The following is a 23,843-nucleotide window of genomic DNA, read 5'->3' on the forward strand; positions in this document are numbered from 1 at the left end:
GAACTGCTGAACGCTGTTGGAGAAAGTCTCACTCTGCACCTGACTTCCTCCACTATAAATTTTTGATGCGCTCCTACAATCTGGCTCTTTACTCTGCAAAAGTAAATTACTTCAACACCATCATAAGCACACTGTCCCACCAACCCAAATGCCTATTTCACACTTTAAATGCTCTCCTTTGCCCTGTTGCTCCCCACCTCCTACCACCCTGTCCACCTCAAACTTTGAAACTCACTTCACTGAGAAGATTTCTACAATCAGCAATGAGATCTCTAACCTCTCTCCCTCCCATTCCAATACATCACCCAACCCCACTCCCTCTGCTGTTCTACGCTAAGTAGCACCTACAACAATGGAAGAGGTTTCTGCTCTTCTCTCCCCCGGTTCTCCCACCCCAAAACCTCTTTCCTATTCCCTCATATCTCATCCGCACTGTGTCTCCCTCACTTGCTCTTCCTCTCACTAAAAATTTCAATCTCTCCCTTTCGTGCGGCACATTTCCTTCACCCTTCAAGCATACAACCATAACACTGATTTTGAAAAAGCCCAACCTTGACCCCAGCTCTCCATCCAACTACTGCCCTATATCGCTACTGCCATTTGCCTACAAGATCCTTGAGAAAGTTGTGTATGCGAGATTGAAAAACTAACATGATCTTTCTGCTACCTTTGACACTGTTGATCATCAACAGCTTCTTCTCATTCTCCGTAATCTCAGGTCTATGGGATACTGCTCTCTCCTGGTGCTTCTCCTACCTCTCCCAGTGCTTTTTCAGTGTTTCTTTCTCTGGCTCTGCCTCTTCTCCCCAACCCCTATCTGTTGGCGTTCCCCAAGGTTCTGTCCATGTTCCCCTACTGTTCTCTATACTGCCTCCCTTGGTAAACTCATCAGCTCCTTTGGCTTCCATTATCACTTATATGCAGATGAGACACAAATCTACCTGTCCTCTCCTGATCTCTCTCCACCCTCTCTCTCGCATCTGCCCCTATTAAACATTAGATGCAGCTAAGGTGCTGGTCCATGCCGTTGTTCTCTCTATCCTTGACTATTGCATTTCCGTTCTCAGTGGTCTTACGCGATCCCAGATTGCGCAGCTGCAATCTATAATGAATGCGGCGTTGAGGCTAATTTTCCTGTTCGACCGCACCTCTCACGCCTCCCCCTCTGTCAGTCCCTACATTGGCTTCCAGTTAGATATAGGGCTCAATTTAAGATTCTGGTGCTTGCTTACAAGTCCCTACATAATGATGCTCCAACCTACCTATCTTTCCTAATACACAAGTATGTCTTATCTGTTAACAAAATAGCAGTTTTAAATATAGGGAATATACATTGTAAAAAACAAGGCCATTGAAAAAAAAGTTGAATAATGCTATTTCATCTTTTTTTCTTTTTTGCACTTAAACCTCTAGAGATTTAATAAACATTACTATGCAGATGTCAAACAAAATCTAGCCACATTTAAAGAGCTTGTTGGTATATATGTAACAAGGCAAAAACAGGACCCTCCAAAACACTTTAATTTCACAAAATGCTTTATATGTGAAATGATATAAATTAACCTGGTAACACCCCCCTGGCCGTCAATCAGACAACCAGTCCTATTACTTCCTGGTTAGCTCAGTGGAGCTAAACTCAAGAGGCAACAATTGCTCAGAGCACCTGCCTTGCAAAGATTTCTCATTGAGCTGCATTGGGAAGTCTGTGATTGGACAGCCACTGAAATTCTGAGTAGGGTTAGAATATATATACTAAATAGTGATTTTTATTGTTTTATTATTTGGACTGTGGAGTGTCCCTATAATAAGGGGCAATCACTGTGTAAAAAAAAAATAAAAAATCGCCCACCACATGTTTCATTTTGCACATAAAATAACAACTCTTTTGATACATTTTCCTAATTAATTCTAGTGTGAGATCAGCCAAATTTTGTGATTCCATTTTGCACACATTTTTCTCAGTTATGATATGTACTAATAATTACTACTAGTGCTGACAGAGAAAAAATATAGCCGTTATTTGTTTCTATTGTAGCCTAAGTTTTGTCTTGTTTTATTAGTGAATACCATTTTTAGAGGTTTGCAGTTTAATACTTTCTTCTCTAAATTTCTATTGAGATCAGTATGAAACATAGAGTATATATTGGAGGCAAGTTCTGTATAAAAAAAATAAAATCTATAATAATTTGAACTACTGACTTTTCCTTAAACCTCAGATTCAGAACTGACTTAAACAGAAAGCACATGCTTTTGGTGTGATAAAAAGTTCAGATTTGAAACTGCAACTACGTGCTTTGAATGTTATAGAAAGTTTAAATCCATAAAATATATTTTAACTGTAAGGATGTCCCTTCAACACGACAGAATTTGGCAGTGATTATGATCTGCTCCGCTACTTGTGAATTTATAGAATAACGGATAAATGGGAGCTGCTAAATTAGTTTGATATATTACTTGGACTCAGCATCTAAATATTTTTAATTAGGATAATTGGGCTCCAACTTTATTTTTGGAAACAGTAATATAGTGCCGACTGAGCTGTAGAAATTGCAAATTTTAATTGCCTAAGCCTAAGGCATTTTTTTAATGAGCCTATGCTGTAAATACATACAGTACATTTACAATATAGCAAGGGAAGCACAGACTACAGCTCAATGGATGAAATCCCACAACCATCGGGAGTATAGCCCTAAAGATGCTAAAATACTTTTTCATTAAAGTGGTGTTTGGATTTATACTCTCAAGTATTACTAAATGATCCAGAATTATCGCTACTTCTCAGTTCAACTCAGTGCTCAGTCATTATCCAACAGCTCGAGTTAACCCATTATTTTTGTATATGTTATATAGATGTTACATTAAAAATACATGTAATAATAATTAATTAAAAAAAAAATTAAAAATTTGAAGCTTTCTACGGTATAAACATTCCCTGACAGGCGAGCACTAGAGTTCTCACCAGATCAGGAAGTGACTCAGCTCACTTAATGGTTCCTCCAACCACCATAACCAATTCTGTTTTCCAAAGTGGTCATGATGGTAGTAGTCTGTATGTACAGTGTTTCTGTTTCTCAGTTTAAACACTGTAAATACTGAAATATTTGCACTTGTGTGCTGGGGTCTGTGTGTCTTTTCTCACCAGCACCTTGTCTCTTTGTCTCCCGCCAGCCCCTCTGGGTGTATATTCCAGCCCCTGTCTGTCTCTTTTGCCCCTTCCCTAACCCCTGCCTTTCTCTTTTGCCACTTCTACAGCCCCTCTGTGTCTCTTTGTCCCCCCATCCCCTTTGTGTATCTCTTTCTCCCCCAGCCCCTTTTGTGCTTCTTTCTCCCTTTCCCAAATGCTCTGTGTGTCTTTTCTACCTAGCACAGTGTCTCTCTCTCTCCCTTCAGCCCCCTGAGTGTCTCCTTTCAGCCTCTGTCTGTCTTTTTTGATCCTCCTTGTTTGTGGTCTCTTTTCCCGTGCATTAGCTTACCTCCCCTGTGGGGCATGGCTAAGCCGTGGACTGCAGTAGAGGTTTCCTCCCATTTTCTCTACGTAGTCTAAACAGAAGCTGTTTGACGCTCTCTGTGAGCACTTCATGTCAGACTGGGTAGAGGATGCAGAAGTTCGTCCACTACGTCCATGGCTCAGATATGCTACAATAGTTGACTGTCTGTGTGATCAAACACATCAAACAGATATTGTGCCCCCTGGACTGGGGCACCCTAAGGTGGCCGCATGTGCACCTTATGGTAGTGCTGGCCCTGCCTGCCCACCCACCATCCACACCTCCTTATACACTAAATATTATTTACAGGCTACAATTCTTCCTTCCTAACTCTGTCCACTCCCACTTACTCCCCTTACCAGCTCAGAACGCGTGCATGTTCTCTGAGCCGGTCGAATGGTCCAATCAGATTCGTCTACACGAGAAGCATGTGATTAGCCAAAGGAGAAGAAGTCAGTGAAGAGGTTGATGTGGCATGGAAGACTCTTGCCCAGCAATGGATTCCAGGTAATCCAATTTTTTTTTTTTTATTGAACTAAAGGAGAGGACCAGGGCTAGATTAAGAGCCCAGGTGGCCTGGTGCTGACAATTATGAGGGGCCTAAGTACAGAATCTTATCGACCAAAAGCACTAAAACAGACATACCTCTCAAGCGTTATGTATGTGGTGGAGATGTTGCCGGAGGGAAACTCATAGGATGCAGCTGAAAAAAAATAATAATATTCTCTTAAAATATGCTAATCTCTCTGTAAATTATGCTTTCATCCTTCAAGTAAATCCATACTCCCTAACAGCAGTGTCCAGTGAAGCAGTAAGTCAATGGGCGGTGTAAAAGGGCGGGCCAGTGACGCGGATCATGTAAACAGAACTTCCAAAAGGGCAGAACATGCCCAAAAAGGAGGCGTGTCTGCCCAAAGAATTAGAAGGCTAGTCTAGCATGAATGCATGTCAGGCTGCCTGCCAATCATGCATGCTTGCCAACAGCTTCCTGAGCTTGGCTTAAATGCATCTAATGATGCGTTATCTCTATGCTTTCTAAGGACTAGTATTCGCTGGTCCACTTCTATCCTAACCTTCTTACTAGAAGGAAGAAGCTCCTGGTATACAGTCTGAGACAGAGAAAAGGTGGATGTAGTGAGTGTAGAAGAAAGGGAACATGGCACAGTGTTAGAGAGACCAAAGTCGGCATTACCTTAACTAATTTCATTTCAGTTAGTCCACACAAGATTTGTTCCTCTACATCCCTCTTAAGTTTCCATCCTAAGCAAGAGTATGTGCATCCTTTCTTGGAAAAAAATTACAGGTCTTATTAATTTGCATAACATGATGTAAATCACAAGGAGTGACAGCGAAAATTCTGTGAAATCCTCAAAAAACTACTTAGTTTGATTCTGCTGTATAGATGGATTTCTCCCAGATCCTCCCTGTCTCCCAGTGTCCCCATGTCACCCAGTGTCCTCATGTCACTCAGTGTCCCCTAGTGTATGTGTCCCCATGTCTCCCAGTGTCCCCATGTCACGAGGTGACACTGTGAGACATGGGGACACTGAGACTATGCATCACAATGTCTCTGTATCCCCATGTCTCTGTGTCCCCATGTCTCCCAGGGACACTGAGAGACATGGGGACACTGGGAGACATGGGGACACTGGGAGACATGGGGACACCGACACTGCGAGACATGGGGACACTGAAACACTAGGGATACTGGGAGACTAGGGACACTGGGAGACATAGACCTACAGACACTAGGGACACTGGGAGACATGGGAACACTCAGAAACTAGGGACACTGAGACACCAGGGACACTGGCTGGGATACATGGGGACGCTGAGACACTTGGGGACATTGTGTTCCTAGTGTCTGTGTCCCCATGTCTCCCAGTGTCTCAGTGTCCCCATGTGTGTCTGTTTCCCCATGTCTCAGTGTCCCCATGTGTGTCTGTGTCCCCATGTCCCCTAGTGTCTCAGTGTCCCCTAGTGTTTCAGTGTCCCCATGTGTGTGTGTGTGTGTGTATGTGTCCTTGCCTCAGTGTCCCCATGTGTGTCTGTGTCCCCATGTCTCCAAGTGTCCCCAAGTGTCTCAGCTTCCCCAGAGGTCTCCATGTGTCCCCATGTCTCATAGTGTCCCCTAGTGTCTTAGTGTCCCCATATCTCCCTGCAGCCTTTACCCCATCCCTCACTTCTCTGAACTGTAGGCTGTCTCTGCAGGCTGGAAGCTGCTGTCTGGACTCTTTGTGCTGTGTAGCTGCTCCCCCAGTGGATCAGTGAGTAGAGCAATGCAGGTATATGATGTAACTTCCTATCCCTGCCTCTCTCCACACACATTGACCCATACTGGCCAGTAATGGTATTGCAGAGTAATCTCTGTTTATACTGAAAAAAATACCGGCATTTGTATTGCCGGTATTACTGCAATATCAGCACTGGCCAGGCAGCCTCAAATAAATAAATACCGGCCAGGTGAACTAAGAGTAGTGTGTAAAAAAAAAAAAAAAGGATTTTTTTTTTTTTTTAAATCAATGGGCCTATTCCATGGGCCTGGGCCTGGAGCTGCAGCTCCATCAGCCCCTATGTTAATCTGGCCCTGGAGAGGACCCATTATATAGTGGAAATAGGTGACTACAAAGAAAAAAACGTTTTTCTAAAAAAGGTTGGACTAACATTTTAATTTTCTATAGGACCACTTTACAGATAGACAGGGCTTTATGAGCACAGAAATGGTTTTAAGGAAATAACCATGAAGTGTCCGTTTTCTAGCTCTAGAAAGCCAACAGCTGAACCACAACTCTGCAGGTTGGAAGGAAAGGGCATAGTTGATGACTTTGAGAGCAAAACTAATTATTTTATCAGAATAATAAAACAACAAGCACAGCATAACTAACTGTATTGTACCTCACATTGTGTACTAAATGTAGAAGATTATATGATGGAGTAGCAAACTTTTCAAAAAACTAAAGTTAAAGTTTTGAAGCAGAATATATTTTTTTACTTGTAAATATTTGACTTTTTAAACTGGCAGGTCCTTTTGATATGTGTCTAAATACCTCTGACAATACGTTTTTTGCATAAAAAACTATTGCATCACTTGCACAAACAGCTTCTAAGTGTTCAACGATTTTCATCCCAAAAGAACGGTACAAATATACGATTATCATACAGATATGGGATTACTTTTTTTCCCCTTTGAACTAAGTAAATCATCTTGGTTCCCATGGTTTGATGGATTTTGTTCCTTTGAGTCAGAATTATATAAACATGACGTGTTTATTTACTAAAAAGGGGAATTGTAGTGAATTGAAAATTGTATCACAAATAAAATATGTTTGCAAAAACACTCATTTTTAGATAAAGTACAGCATTATAACATTGAGGTAAGCATCGCTCTCTTTGATTAAGCCCCAAGAGAAGGTGAAACGCGTGGGTCTGATTTGCATTTCTTGTTCGCTTAAGCCATTTCTGAATATAGCAGTAATATGATACTATTTCCATGATATTTTGTTCCAAGTCCTTTAAATATCTGGTAGTCGATATTTTTTTTTAATAGTAATAATATGTTATTTGTTTACTTACTAAAATTTTAAATTTTGCAAACCCAAATCTCTGAATCAGAGAATTTCAATTTGCTACAATTTGAAGTCTAGTGAAATATTATATTCTGTGTTAAGATGTGCAAGATATTAAAAAACAAAACAAACCTCAGAAACCAACACAGAAATGCATTGCCCTTAAATGTTATCTGCAAATTCTCATGATTTTTAATATTATGCTTACTTACATTTACAATTGTTGATATTGTGCAAACACATTCTGTAACACTGTACAATAGGAAACAAGACATTTACTTCTACCAAAAAAATTATTACATACGGGAACAGCAGGTCAATGTAATGTTTGGTATTACTACCAAATAACTATTTGGTCAGAAAATTACTACTAGCGCAATAGAACAAGGATTAATTTTCATTTGTATTTCATTTTTAGTACATGTCTCTCACTGATGTGCTATCTATCTCAGAAATAAAATATATATAAAACGAAGATCAGATGAGGCTTACACAGCTTGAATTGTGTCATTTCGGCAGTATTAGTGCATAGTTATCATTCATTGTATAACAGACATAATGTTTTGTTTTGTTTTCACCCCATTAAAGATTTAACCTGGACAATAACCTTGATAAAAACACATTTTTATTTTTTTTTTTTTTTTTTTATTACTGCTACAATGCCGTGGGGAAAAACATGGTATCAAAATTGAGGAAGAAACATAAAATCTGTCATTATTGATCATTAAGCTCTCCTGTTGGTCAGACATAAATCTCTGCATTCTTCATTAAAACAGGACGGGAACAAATCAATGTCATAGAAACACAAATGCATGGTTTAGTTTCAGGCATAGTCCCTTAAGCTAACAAAAAGATGAAGAATGCATAAAGAATAATATATATCACTATGTTGCAATATCTATGGGTTTATTGCATTCTACTCATTCTGCACACGTTTCAAAACCTATAGCTCATCTATCCCACGAGGAGGGTCCATGGAACCAATTATTGCCATTCTAAGCAAAAATCCAGTTTACAGCCCTATAGTATACATATATTTGAACACCTGTTTCCTATTTATTTTGCAAGTCTAAATTCTTCTTCTTCCAGTTGTTTTTTCCACTTTCAGTACTTCTTTTCCACTATGTCTATCTCTGTGTCACAATACATTTATCTTGTTACTCAGATTTCTTTCTGTCTTTTTTTTAACCTCTACCACCCTTTGATTTGCGTCCTCCAACTTTTAGTGTCCCCTACATCACAGTGCTTTATATCCTGACTCCACAAGATACCCACTTCTCTCTTCAATTTATATTTTCCCTTTCTATTTTTGGTGAGTGTGTGTCCAATTACCTTTATCATCCATCCGATATGATATTACAATGCAAAATATGCTTTTACGTTATTTTAACTTCATATTAATTTATGTTTACATTTCCTTCACGGTTGAAGTATCATATTTGATGTCACTGTAATTTATCATGTATATTCATTGCACTTCAGTCGCCTGATATATTCAATAAATTAACCATTTCTATCATGGAAGACGGAGAAGAAATCATCCATATACCTGTGTTAGATTTAAATGAGTTATGGAGACATAGTTACACCATTGTATGATCCAATTAAGAGATCTCCTCCATAGGTCTACTGAGCGGAGAGGACAGCAGTTGTTGATTTTTTTATTTTCATTTTATTCCTCCTTTTTATGTATTGCTAAATGTCCTGATGGTTGATGTTTCGTAAATGCATACAAAAAAAATTCTACATGTTCTGCAATTGGAAAGACCAATTCCATCTTACAGGTGGGTTGATTTGCCGGTTGCCACTTAAACATTTACTTTTTTCTTTTATGCTTCTGGCAAATAACATTCTATTTTCTAATTTCTGATTCAATGCCCGTCATCCAGCTGCATAGCTCCCAGATATGAATATTAGAAGCTGTGTTGTACTAGTGATTATTTTGTCATGTTTAAGATAAATATGTACATAATATAAGTAATCACATCATTCTATTTATACATGCTTATTTTAAGTTTACTTCAAGATTCAACTTCTTAATAATAACAACTAAATGTAACAGGTAAGTTGGGAAACATAATTGTATTTATGTTTTTGGTGAGGAGGGCAGCACAAATCAACACAACACAAGGGATAAATGTGATAGAATAGCTATACAATTTTACTATTTAAATCCAATGTCCAAGCTTATGAATGAGATTTTCTCAGAACATTGACAGCGTGAATATTTCATGCTAATTTGATGCATTGTGGTGCTTTCTCTATTCCCAATCCTCGCCTTGGTAGACAGGTTAGATCTGCCTCTCATTAATATTACAAATTCATATTATTGGACTACCGGGTTTATTTCAATTAGAGGCATTTTCCTACTTGGATATTCTGGGGAAATGGCAAAAGGGAGCACACACAAGATGTCAGTATTAGATCAATGAGAAAGTGTTGTGTTTCTGAATCAAATAATTGGATGGATGGATTTCCATATTAATGGATTAATGGATTAAAAGATTGGGCTGGAATTTTTATTTCCAAAACACTAATATAAAGCACGGGAAATGGCTGAGCTATAGAGTTTCCGAGACTATTAGAGGAGAGCGCACACACCTTCTAAGTCAACCAGCTAAGGTGCAGCTAAGAGGGGTCAACCTCAATACAATACTTCAGTCTTAATATAGAACCCAAACGTTGCGTGGACTATCAATAAAAATCTGCTCGTTGGAAACATTTGGAGTGCATAGGTGTTTTTTGTTGAGTTTATTTGTTTATCTTTAATCTCAGGGTTTAAGATGTTAAGTCCTACACCACTACCCAGGCTATTCAGGCACTGCAAGCTTGGATGGACCATGATACACTCACAAGGGATAATTGTCTGTTCTCCAGGGCTACCTCTCCCTTGCCAGTAAGCCGTGGATGGTCTTCCCTTGCTCCTCCAATGACACAAGAATGGAGGATGATGATGGTGATGTCACGTCACATTCTGGCCCTTTTAGTCAGTTCTAGCAAAGGGATACTTGAAATAGTAGAGAGAATGATAACTGTTTTTTCTTGCTAGGGGACATCATGTATTCTTTACTACGCTATTAACTACAGCGGGCGTGCTAAATGGGAACCCAGCTCTAAACGCCGGCAGGCGGCATAGCACATCCCTGCCATCCTATTTACTTACCCGCTCGCTGGCGATCCCACGTCGGCGATCGCGGCGGGGGTACTCACCTGGCAGCCCAGGCATTCCCCCTGCTGCCATTCCGGCCCTCCTGGGTCATGTAATCACAAGGTCCATGCGAGGACCCCATGATCACATGGACGGAATAGCCGTCCATAGCAGTGCCAGCAGGGGGAGTGCCTGCAATGAAGTCCCCTTGCTGCCTGAAATAAAATAAAAATAAAGTTAAAAACTGTTTAAAATAAAATTATATATTCTCAGATCATATATATATATATATATATACACATATATATATATATATATATATATATATATATATATATATATATATATGTATCCAAAGAGGTAGCAGCACTCACGGATAGTGATGTCCCGAACAGTTCGCCGGGAACTGTCGCAAATGTTCGGTCCGCCCCCTATTCGTCATGGAGGTGGGAGGGTCTGGGAGGGAGGGTCTGCTGCTGATTGGCTGGAATGTGTCTGCTGACTGTGAGGTACAGGGTCAAAGTTTACTCAATGATGATGAATAGGGGGCGGACCGAACATCACGCTATGTTCGCCGGCGAACGGTTCCCGGCGAACTGTTCGGGACATCACTACTCACGGACTTTAAAAGTTCTAGTCTTTATTAATTCATATTAAAAAAAATCACGATCAACGTTTCAGTCCACCAAACGGGACTTTCCTCAGGATCAATACCTTTTAAAGTCCATGAGTGCTTCTACCTCTTTGGATACCTGGATAATCAAGCCCTGGCTTAGCACCTGGCACACAATGGACAACATAGCGTGAGTGCAGGATTTTTTTCTTTTCTATATATATATATATATATAAATATATTATATATTATCTAAGTATATATATATATACACTTACACATACATACACATACACATTAATTTGATACACATTAATATCAAAATACACATAAAATAATATTGATTAAATATATATATATATATATATATGTATATATATATATATATATATAAAATAAAATAAATAAATATGTAAATATGTTAAAAAATTAAAATAAAAAATAATAAAAAATAAATTATTAATATATAGATTTTGGATTTCAGTCCACTACAATTTGGAATATGGTAAATAACCCTGCCAATCAATTAAACCGTTCCACTTTACTAGACAGAGATCAAATAATCTATCCGTTGTCAACACAGGTCTACATATATGACTTCTAACCAAATTAAAATTTCCCATCAATATGTTACATAGGTGGGACATCAACACATATTGATTGATATTTTTCTTCTCCTCTTAAATCCTGGTGCCGTTTGGTTAGCTCATATCCAAATTTCACAGCTGTACATTTATTCTGATATCTACTAATTGTTTACAGAATTAATTAAAATGCAATGCAAAACATGTACAGGCCATTATAAAATTTGACCACTTTGAAAATATATTTTCCCAATTCTTATATGTATCTTAAATAGTAAACAACACAAATGCAGAAATGGTTTGGACACATTGTGACTGCAGAGGTGTCAATTCTGTAAGGTTACATAGTTGATTTACATTAAGATTTATCATAATTAACATTGCATTGACATATTCTGACAGATGCATTGTTCTAATACACAATGTGCCATGTAGGATGCTAAAAGCGAAGACTCCAGCTAATAGGACTTTATGATATTAATGAATGTTTGAATACAGAACATGTTTTACAAAATACTTTACATGGAAAACACTGTAATACGTAAAACCTTTGCATTCCATATACACCCAAGTGAAAATACAAGATCGGAATACTTTAAAAAAAAAAAAAAAAAATATTGCAGATGGTTAAGGAAAATGATGTGTTTCAATATTCTGACTGCTGAATAATTTAATCCAATGTCAATAACTGAGAGATACATTTTTGGAAGCATTTCAATAGGATCTGGCCATGAAACGTTACATGCTAATTGGAATCTTTGCTGAGTTGCCTTTATTCCCAATCCCGATGCAATTTTCTAGGTTAGATGGACCTGCCAAATCAGCACATGAACACGGTCTAATTAATGTTAGAAACACGCTACTAGATAATGACATTTTGGTGAGTTAAATTCCCTTCTCAGACTGTATTTTGGAATAAAACGAAAGCTATAGATATATTGCAAAAAAAAAAAAAATGTAGATTTGTGCTAAATAAACATTAGAATGCCTGGTTTCATTTACAAAGTATGTTCTGTATCCAGCAATACAGTCTACTGACCTTGCAGTCAGAGTGTGGACAGAGGGTAGAGCCATGGCTACTGTGTTAGTGTCCAAACCTTATCTGGTATTTGCCAAATCGTAAATTTTCCAGGAAAAGCTTGGTTCCCCTCAGTCCTTTCGCACAACTATAACTAGTTCAAATCCTTAGCCTAGTCCTAGGTTCCACCTTACTATTTCTAATTTCTGTGATTTGTCTGGTGTAGCAAACCTAATCTAACCTTACTAGAACTCTTATTATATCGATAGGCATTGATTCAGAGTCCCAGGGCTCAATCTGCAGATACCCTGCAGGCACGTGTGGACAATCCTACCTGCATGACTATATTTGAAGTAAGGATCCAACCCAACATGAATACCAGTGTCACACATGAATGACCATTCCAAATGAAGGTATGACTGACGATTCAAGTCATTCTGCCTAGTGTCATTATCTCATTTATATAACAATATCATCAATAATTAAATTAAATCTGTTTGTCTAGTACAAGTGACCACTAAATATTCCCAAAATAAAGCACTGGATTCTTTGTAAACAAACAGTTAGAGAAGGCAGCAGCTGTAACAAGCTTTTGAGTCTCCATGGGACATTCATGTCCTTAATCCCATCTGACAGCAATCTAGTGACGGCATGGTCAAACCTTAGACCACAGCTGTTGTGGAACTCCAACTCCCATTATATTTTTAGCCACCCTTGAGGCCAGTCTAGCATTGTGCGACTTGGAGTCCTCCAGTAGCTGTGGATTTACCTTTTGGCCACCCCTGATTTAGTGAAAACAGAGACAGAACAGAGAGAGCTCAATGCGGCTTTGTAACAATGACGGAAGGCAATGTGACATGATAGCATATATCTGATAACTTGTGACAGTGCTGGCAGAGAATAACTCAAAGTTACAGCGAAACGGAGAACTCTGCAATTAAAGGCATAGGTTATACTGCGCTCTCCTGCTGAGTCACCAGAGGCAATCATGCCCTTTCCACTACAAAACAGAGGGGGGCAGAGAATAAACAAGGCTTGCTGTTTTAAAAAAAAAAAAAAAAAAAAAAAAAAAAAAAAAGGATATTCCATCACAGCAAAAAAACAGAGAGACATGAGAATTTTTCCACTGCAGCTAATGAGAAACTCTTGATGGAACTTATGTACTCAATATATAGTAACACTGAGAGGCTAGACCTTCCGATTTTGGTTTATAGGGAAACTCTAACCACCAAAACAATTTAGCTTGGTGACTCAGTTTTGGTGTATAGATTATGTCCCTGCAGACTCACTGCTCACTTCTCTGCATTTAGGAGTTAAACCACATTTGTTTTTGTTTAACCAGCCATAGAAACACCTCCCATAGCTGTTACTCACACAGACTGCATGAAGAAAAATGGTTTCATTTCTAATCAGGTGTTAGCTTGCTTTAGAAGTTATTATCTCCTGCTTTGTAAATTGAACTTTAATCACACACAGGATGATCCTGGGGGCTCCAGTAGGTTATTAATAAATCAGGAGATAATACACTCTAAATTAAACAGAGAATGCAATTAAGAAAGTTTTGATATTAGATCTCTCTTTACAGGAAGTGTTTAGGGAGGATGTGTGAGTTACAGGCAGCAGAGGTGTGTCTAGGGCTGCATAAACAAAGTGATTTAACTCCTAAAAGGAAGAGAATTGAGCAGTGAGACTGCAGGGCCATGATCTATACACCAACACTGCTTCATTAGGCTAACTTTTTTTGCTGACTATAGTGTATACCATTAAATGTATACTTCAAGTTTGTAACACATATAGTTTATATTATACCTTTCCATTGCATATGCATATTTGCAAACAAACAAGCAGGCATTGAATATACACATACACCTATTGTAATCTTTAAAGCATATTCAATCCTGATAAAGATATTTATACCAATTGGTTTATTAAACATTATTGCGGCCACAAACCTATAGTGTATCTTGGAACGAAGCTAATGCATAATTTAATTTTAGAGTGAGAGAAAGAAAGCTTTTTCCGTATACTGTTAAATAAATGTTCTTTTCAACTTACAAAACATTGACAGAACAATCCCTGGGGCCATGTAGTTCTGTTGCTTTCAAACCTCTAACACTTCGGAATATGTAATTTTCTTTGCTGGAAATATAACATAGCGAAACAACAAAATCTAACAGTGTTCTAGCACACTGAAAAATTCTACCAATTTACTCTGCAATATTTACACAGATAAATATGTTATTACAAACCAAGTTGCATTTGTAATAAAACAAGGAAAAAGTAAAAATATAGAATGTGATTTAAAAAATAATAAGATGATGGGAAGGGAAGGGATGGAAACACCTTGTTACCTGGTACATCTTGATCCAAGAGCAAGCCAGTACAGTAAGTTAAACAAATCACAGTTCCAGTATTGTTAAGTTGGAGAAATAAGAAATCACAATGTATAACAGCATATTTTTTTTTCAGATTGTGGTGTTTTTTAAGACAGATTTACAGTGCAGATACATACACTATATTCTTCAAAATAAAATATGATTTAAGAAGTCATAGTTTCTAAATCAAGCTCAACCAATATCACTATCAATAAATATCAATATAAAGATCACATGAAGGATTGGGATTGAATAATATTATAGTTCTAATGCTAACATATGCATTGAGCCAAGTTACTATTTGGATTTGTCTTAATGCTCAAGTGATGATTATTCAGCTCATGTAGTTTGGGCTGTATTCCAAATACTAATGAGACCTTGTTGTCTGTGTTTCGGAACAGCTTGATTAGAGAGATCTATAGTTTATCTTCTGAGAATTCTCACTGGGACTAAGCTTATACTTGCCATTGGGTTTGTTTGCCCATAAGTGCAGTTGAAGAATTGCACACCATGACTAGGTTAAATGTAAATATGTAGAAGAAGAAGTTTTAAGAATTAAACTTTGATGGACTCAACAAGGATGAGAAACGGGGAGTTTCATCTGCTCTTTACTGAGGACATTGTTTGGTTCTGTCTTTTTCACTGTGTTTGAAGCAGAAGTTTGCACTGTATGGGTGCTAATTACCCCTCCTTATTCATTAATCTCCTTTTACTCTATCACTGTACCTTCCTCAATCAATCTCGGGAAACCATCCCCTGAAACCCCCCATAGCCATCTGTCACCTGTCTTTTAGATGTATCATTTGTATCCTCAGTTGTCTTTTTGGATACAGATTAATGATCTCGTTTCAGCTGAGGGAAAAGGCTTTAAAGAAAGAAAAGTAAAATATGTTTAAAAACAAAATCATAAAATACATTTTTTCAAACTCAAAACTTAAAAGGTATATAAACCCTAATGTCTCATCAAAGAAAGCAGAACATAATGTATCTCGTTGTGTGATTTGGCTGAACTCAATGGGTGAAAGATATAGCATTATTCCAGTCTTCACACTACTGAAGAAAAATAAGCTTGTAAAGGTGTTGATGCTTTGGGTGTCCCTTTAACGGCTATGGCAAGATAATGCTTTGGTCAAATTCGACGTTTTACACAATGCATCATGTGCCATTTTTGTAATCTTTCCACTGGAATGGCTGTATACTAGTGACCAGGCAAAGTGGCTCATGGCTTCTAAACTTAAAGTCAAATCAACCATGCTGGAATTAATATGTAATGGTACAGATTTGGAGATTTCTTTTCCTCACTAGGCTATTTTGTCGTTGAATTGAAAGACAGACCTTGGGCGAGTGGCGAGGGAGCACTTTCCCCTGAGCTCTCCTGCTCAGCTCCCTCACTCGCCCCTCAGTGAAGAATAGTGAGAAAATGACGTAACTCCAGCTCCCGGCATCACTCTGCGGTGCGCGAGGGAGCTGAGCCGGGAGATCTCAGCTCTCTCGCTGACAGCTTAATGTGGACTGGCCGCCCGTCTGTCTGCCTGCACATCCGCCCACCTTCCTGTCCAGCAGACCCACTGGACCCCAGTGAGCTGTGTGTGTTTAAGTGGATCTGTCACACAGAAGTAGCATCCTTATATGTATTTATTCAAACTATCTATAAATTGTGTTTTTGTTTTAATTTTCAATGTAATGGGTTATACATTTTTTTAAAGGAAATTATTTCAATATGTATATATTTTGTTATAAAGGATCATATTGGAAAAGATAAGGGATGTGCATGGGAAAAATATTCAGTGTAGGGTTAGGGTAGGGTTAGGGTTAGGTGTAGGGTTAGGTGTAGGGTTCGGGTAGGGTTAGGGGTAGGTTTATGGTAAGGGTAGGGTGGGGTAGGGTTAGGGTTAGGGTTAAGAGTAGGGTTAGGTTTAGGGTAGGGTTAGTGGTAGGGTTAGGGGTAGGGTTAGGAATAGGGTTAGGGTTACCCTACCCTAACCCTACTCCAACCACTATCCCTAACCCAACCCCTAACCCTACCCCAACCCTTATACCTACCTCTACCCTACCTCTACCTCTACCTCTACCTCTACCCCAACCACTAACCCTAACCCCTAACCCCAACTATCTGCTGTTTTGCCCCTTTTCAGAAATCCAAAGCACTTCGGCACTTCTGAATTTCAGCACTATGGCAATTCTGATATTCAGAAGTTCAGCACTTCGGCAATTCAGTTTGGTATTCTGAAATTTCGCACTTCAGCACTTCTGAACTTTGGCAATTCAGTTCAGTTCAGCATTCTGAAATTCTGCACTTCGGCACTTTGGAAATTCAGCAATTCAGCACTTCAGCACTTCGGACATTCGGAAGCATCCGAATGACCGAATTTCCAAAATTCGTCTGAATTTGCATCCGGAACGAAATGAACTGCACATGTCTAGAAAAGATCTGTTATTGCTTCAGGAAAAAAAATGCCCTTAAGTAAACTAATAACATGCAATTGCACAAAATTAGGTGTTTTTTTAAGTGTATATGTATTAAGATGATGGATTAACCAGGTCTTAATAAACATATATTTTTTTTACTCATAGAAACTCATTCAACTCATCATGTACAGCTCTGTGGAAATATTTGTACAATTTCTTTTTTCTCATTTTGACATCTTTCAGTGTGCTTTAATTGATGTTCCTAACTACATGACTTGAAAAATATTGTCATTGTATTGCAATTTTGTTAAAATAGTTTCAAGGCACACAGATGTGTGTGTCATCTCTTCTCCATACCATTGCTGTGTAAATAAAATTATATTTAACAGCTTAATTTGTAACCCTAGAAGTCTGCATGTGTCTGTAAGGGTGAATGCACTTTTTGTAATGGAAGAGATTTTGCAAGACCCATACAGTTGGGAGGCTGTGAGTGAGTATGTGTGTCAGTGAATGTTAGTGTGTTTGTGTGTGTGTGTGTGTCAGTGAATATGAGTGAGTGAGTATGTCAGTGAATGTGAGTGTGTGTATCAGTGATAGTGATGTACCGAACTGTTCGCCGGTGAATAGTTCCCGGCGAACATAGCATGTTCGCGTCCGCCACCGCGGGCGAACACATGCGGTGTTTGGTCCGCGCCCTATTCGTCATCATTGAGTAAACTTTGACCCTGTACCTCACAGTCAGCAGACACATTACAGCCAATCAGCAGCACACCCTCCCTAGCAGACCCTCCCAACTACTGGACAGCATCCATTTTAGATTAATTCAGAAGCTGCAACCATTTTTTTTTCAATTTATTATTTTTTTTTTTGTGCATATAAATGTTACAAGCAGATACTCCCCCCAGACACTCTGTATTACTGCAGATACTCCCTCCAGACACCCTGTGTTACAGCAGATACTCCCTCCAGACACTGACACAGAGCAGAATAGGGACTGTTCCCCCTACATAGGGTCACTTGGCAGATATGGATTGACACCTATCCTAAGGATCCCTGATAAACACTGACACGGAGCCCTCCATGGGTGAAGATGGATTAATTTTTTTTGCGCTCGGGTTTTTTATTTTATTTTTAAGTTCGACGGGTATGATGGCTTTTTATTTGGCCTTTTTGGGGTCTGAAAAATGAAGATTTTAGAAAAAAGAAGACGTTGAATAGTAAGTTGAATTTTACTTTACAGGGTATTAATTTTATTCCCACCTCACTATTTTTTAGGGTGAGGGGGGTAGGTAGGGGCTTTTTTATTTGGTTGTGTGACTAGGGGCTTGGGGACCCCTAGTCACCTTTGATGGGGGAGGGAGGGATTTTCATTTAGGGCCCCCACCCGCCGCTCTACACACATTATACACACTCTATACACTCTACAGACACTGCATACACTCTACACACACTGCAAACACTGCACACACACTATGCACACACTGCACACACTCTACACACACCGTACACACTATACACACACACTGTACACACTATGCACACACTATACACCCACTGCAGACACTCTACACACACAGCATACACTATACACACTCTGCACACACTGCATACACACTGCACACACTGCATACACTATACACACACTGCACTAACTATACACACACTGCACACACTATACACACACTGCATACACCCTATACACACACTGCATACACACTATACATACACTGCATACACACTATATACACACTATACACACTGCACACACTATACACACACTGCATACACACTATACACACACTGCACACACTATACACACACTACACACCTATACACACACTATACACACAATATACACACACACTGTACACACTATACACACACTGTACACACTATGCACACACAGCATACACTATGCACACACTATACACACACACACTACACACACTATACACACTATAGACACTGCACACACTATACACACACTGCACACACTATACACACACTATACACACACTGCATACACGCTATACACACAATGCACACACTATACACACACTACACACACTATACACACAATATACACACACACTGTACACACTATACACACACTGTACACACTATGCACACACTGCATACATTATGCACACACTATACACACACACTACACACACTGCATACACACTGCACACAATATACACACACTACACACACTATACACACTGCACACACTATACACACACTGCACACACTACATGCACTACACACACTACATACACACTATACACACACTATACACACACAGCATACACTATGCACACACTGCACACTCTATACACACACTGCACACACTATACACACACTGCACCCACTATACACACACTATACACACACACTATACACACAATATACACACACTGTACACACTATACACACACTGCATAAACATACATTTAAAAAAAATTGCAGCTGTTTTTTTGCATTTCAAAGTTGGGGAGGGGGGTGCCAAATAAAGGATCCGCCCCGGTTGCCAAATGCTCCAGGGACGCCCCTGTATAGAGGGGAGCCATGCTACTCTGTATATATAGAGTAGCCATGTTTACACTGTATATAGAGGGGAGCCATGTTACTCTGTATATAGAGGGAGCCATGTTATTCTGTATATAGAGGGATCCATGTTTACACTGTATATAGAGGGAGCCATGTTATTCTGTATATAGAGGGAGCCATGTTCCTCTGTATATAGAGGGAGCCATGTTTACACGGTATATAGAGGGAAGCCATGTTACTCTGTATATAGAGGGAGCCATGTTACTCTGTATATAGAGAGGAGCCATAGTTACACTGTATATAGAGGGAGCCATGTTTACACGGTATATAGAGGGAAGCCATGTTACTCTGTATATAGAGGGAGCCATGTTATTCTGTATATAGAGGGAGCCATGTTATACTGTATATAGAGGGAGCCATGTTACTCTGTATATAGAGAGGAGCCATGTTTACACTGTATATAGAGGGAGCCATGTTATTCTGTATATAGAGGGAGCCATGTTACTCTGTATATAGAGGGAGCCATGTTTACACGGTATATAGAGGGAAGCCATGTTACTCTGTATATAGAGGGAGCCATGTTACTCTGTATATAGAGGGAGCCATGTTTACACGGTATATAGAGGGAAGCCATGTTACTCTGTATATAGAGGGAGCCATGTTATTCTGTATATAGAGGGAGCCATGTTTACACGGTATATAGAGGGAAGCCATGTTACTCTGTATATAGAGAGGAGCCATGTTTACACTGTATATAGAGGGAACCATGTTACTCTATATATAGAGAGGAGACATGTTTACACTGTATATAGAGGGGAGCCATGTTACTCTGTATATAGAGGGGAGCCATGTTTACATGGTATATAGAGGGAAGCCATGTTACTCTGTATATAGAGGGAGCCATGTTTACACGGTATATAGAGGGAAGCCATGTTACTCTGTATATAGAGGGAGCCATGTTACTCTGTATATAGAGAGGAGCCGTGTTTACATTGTATATAGAGGGGAGCCATGTTACACGGTATATAGAGAGGAGCCATGTTTACACTGTATATAGAGGGAGCCATGTTACTCTGTATATAGAGAGGAGCCGTGTTTAGACTGTATATAGAGGGGAGCCATGTTACTCTGTATATAGAGAGGAGCCATGTTTACACTGTATATAGAGGGGAGCCATGTTACTCTGTATATAGAGGGGAGCCATGTTACACTGTATATAGAGGGAGCCATGTTACTCTGTATATAGAGGGAGCCATGTTTACACTGTATATAGAGGGGAGCCATGTTTACACGGTATATAGAGGGAGCCATGTTACTCTGTATATAGAGGGAGCCATGTTACTCTGTATATAGAGGGAGCCATGTTTACACTGTATATAGAGGGGAGCCATGTTTACACGGTATATAGAGGGAGCCATGTTACTCTGTATATAGAGGGAGCCATGTTTACTCTGTATATAGAGGGAGCCATGTTACTATCTGAGGTGGTTAACTATGATTGGCCCTGGCATGTTTGTTAGTCTGGCCTGCATGGTTGTCTGGCATGAATAAAAGTAGCATGTTTCAACTATATTAGTAGTTAGACTAGTTTGCACTAAAACGTGCAAATGGGGAGTTTGCGGTTGTGTAAATGGACTGTTTGCAGTTGTTTGTGGTGCGTTAAACGGGGAGTTTGGTCTGTCACTGTGAAGCGGGCGTAACCCTTACACTACCTGATCGATACAACATCATACCTGATGTTTTAAAGCACGTTATTCCAAACAATTTAGGAATGTTAGGTGATTTCTGCCCTTTATGGATTAAAACCAGACTCTGCATCAACTGTGTAATTTTCCATGGGAGTTTTGCCATGGATCCCCCTCCGGCATGCCACAGTCCAGGTGTTAGTCCCCTTGAAACAACTTTTCCATCACTTTTGTGGCCAGAAAGAGTCCCTGTGGGTTTTAAAATTCGCCTGCCCATTGAAGTCAATGGCGGTTCGCCCGGTTCGCCGGTTCGCGAACGTTTGCGGAAGTTCCCGTTCGCCGTTCGCGTACTGAAAATTTCGGGTTCACGACATCACTAGTCAGTGAGTGTGTGTGTCAGTGAATGTGAGTGTGTGTGTCAGTGAGTGTGTGGGTGTGTGTCAGTGAATGTGAGTGAGTGTGTGTTTGTGTGTGTCAGTGAATGTGAGTGTTTGTGGATTGGGAGTGAGTGTGTGTCAGTGAATGTGTGTGTGAGTGTGTGTGTCTGTCAATGAGTGAGTGTTTGTGTCATTGTGTGAGTGTGTGTCTGTCAGTGAATTTGTGTCTGTCTGTCAGTGAGTGTCTGTGAGTGTGTGTGTCCAATGAATGTGTGTGTCTGAGTGATTGTGCTTGTCAGTAAGTGGGCGCATCTGTTAGTGCTTTTGTGTGTCTGTCAGTAAGTGTATGCTTCTGTCAGTGTGTGTCTGAATGATTGTATGTGTCAGTCAGATTGTGTCAAATCAGTGAGTGTATGTGTGTATGTGGGTGTATCTGAGAGTGTGTGCTGGTCTGTGAGTGTGTGTCTGTCAGTCAAAATGTGTTACTTAACATGAAGAGGTGTGGCTTGGCAGGAAGGGGCAGGTAAATCTAAATTAGGGGGTTCCCGAGATCTGTCATGCCTAGGGCAGCACCATTTCAAAATACACCACTGACTCCACCAGTACGCTTTGAGTGGCAGATTTAAAAAAAAAAAAAAGATGTTCACTAGGGCTCCATTATATTCAGATTCCTGTTTAAATCAAATACATGCAAACACAAAACAAATACGTTAGCATTAGATTTTATTATATTTGGCAACTGATTGTAAAAGCCTAGAGATATATTCAGGTTTTAAACTGCTGCAAGATTGTGTTTCCTGGAAGTTTATACCATAATTGCAAAGCTCTGTGATTTACAATTCAATCTCCATCCGTAGACTTACAAACAGATGCGCAGATGGAAGACACACTGCATTTTTCAGTGTATTCCCCATCCACTCTCTGTCTCATTATGAGTAAGTACAATGACTCTGACCGACAAACTAACAAAATTCACTTCTGATTTTTTTCTGCTGTCTCTGTTCAACAAGCAATTATTTTTATATACTTTCCCCTCTAACTCAACAGCACTTTTATAAAAAGGAAAAATACTATATTTAATCTTTCGCAAAGTTTTCAAAAATATGAATACAGGGCAACTTGTAAACAATTGATGCTTTAACCCCTTTAGGGGTTCCAATTAGTGTTAAAAAAAACTGGGAAAGAACACTCCAGGCACCATCACTGCTAAAAAATAAAAGTATAACTGCATTCTGGATGTGAACTCTGCTTCCTGTGCCACATCTCGTTCAATCTAAAATGGTTTCTTCTTTCATGTAACTGTATGTGCACACAACTACCACCTGTCCCGTCACCAGAACTACTACATCTCTGACTGGATGTCCTCCTGGTTTTTGAAACTCAATCTCTCTAAAACTGAGCTCCTTGTCTTTCTTCCTACCAATAATGATACTCCTCTCTCCCTTTCCCTTCAAGTTAGTGGTACCCACATCAGTCCATCCTTGCAAGCTCGCTGTCTTGGCGTTATATTTGATTCTGGCCTCACATTTAAGCCTCACATCCAGTCTGTTACCAAATTCCACCTTAAAAACATAGCCCGTATCTGCCCCTTTCTTACGCAGAATGGTACTAAGGAGCTTGTCCATGCTCTAGTAATTTCCTGCATGGATTATTGTAACTCTCTCCTAATAGGTATTTCCACAAGTCGTATTGCCCCGCTACAGTCTGTAATGAATGCTGCAGCTGATTTTTCTCTCCTGTCGGTCCTTTCACACCTCTCCCCTTTGTCAGTCCTTACATTGGCTTCCTGTATCCTATAGAGTCAATTCAAGATATTAATCCACACCCATAAAGCACTCTTATTTTAGCCCCTCTTATATCTCTGCACTGATACGCAGGTATGCCCCTTCTCGGTCTCTCCACTCTGCCCGTGACCTTCTCCTGTCCGCTGCTCACACCCGTACGGCCAACTCATGTTTGCAGGACTTCTCATGGGTGGCTCCCATTCTATGGAATAGCCTGCCTACCGGCATCAGACTCTCCCCTAGTCT

This window comes from Pelobates fuscus, chromosome 4, assembly GCF_036172605.1.
Source record: "Pelobates fuscus isolate aPelFus1 chromosome 4, aPelFus1.pri, whole genome shotgun sequence".
Classification (NCBI taxonomy): Eukaryota; Metazoa; Chordata; class Amphibia; order Anura; family Pelobatidae; genus Pelobates; species Pelobates fuscus.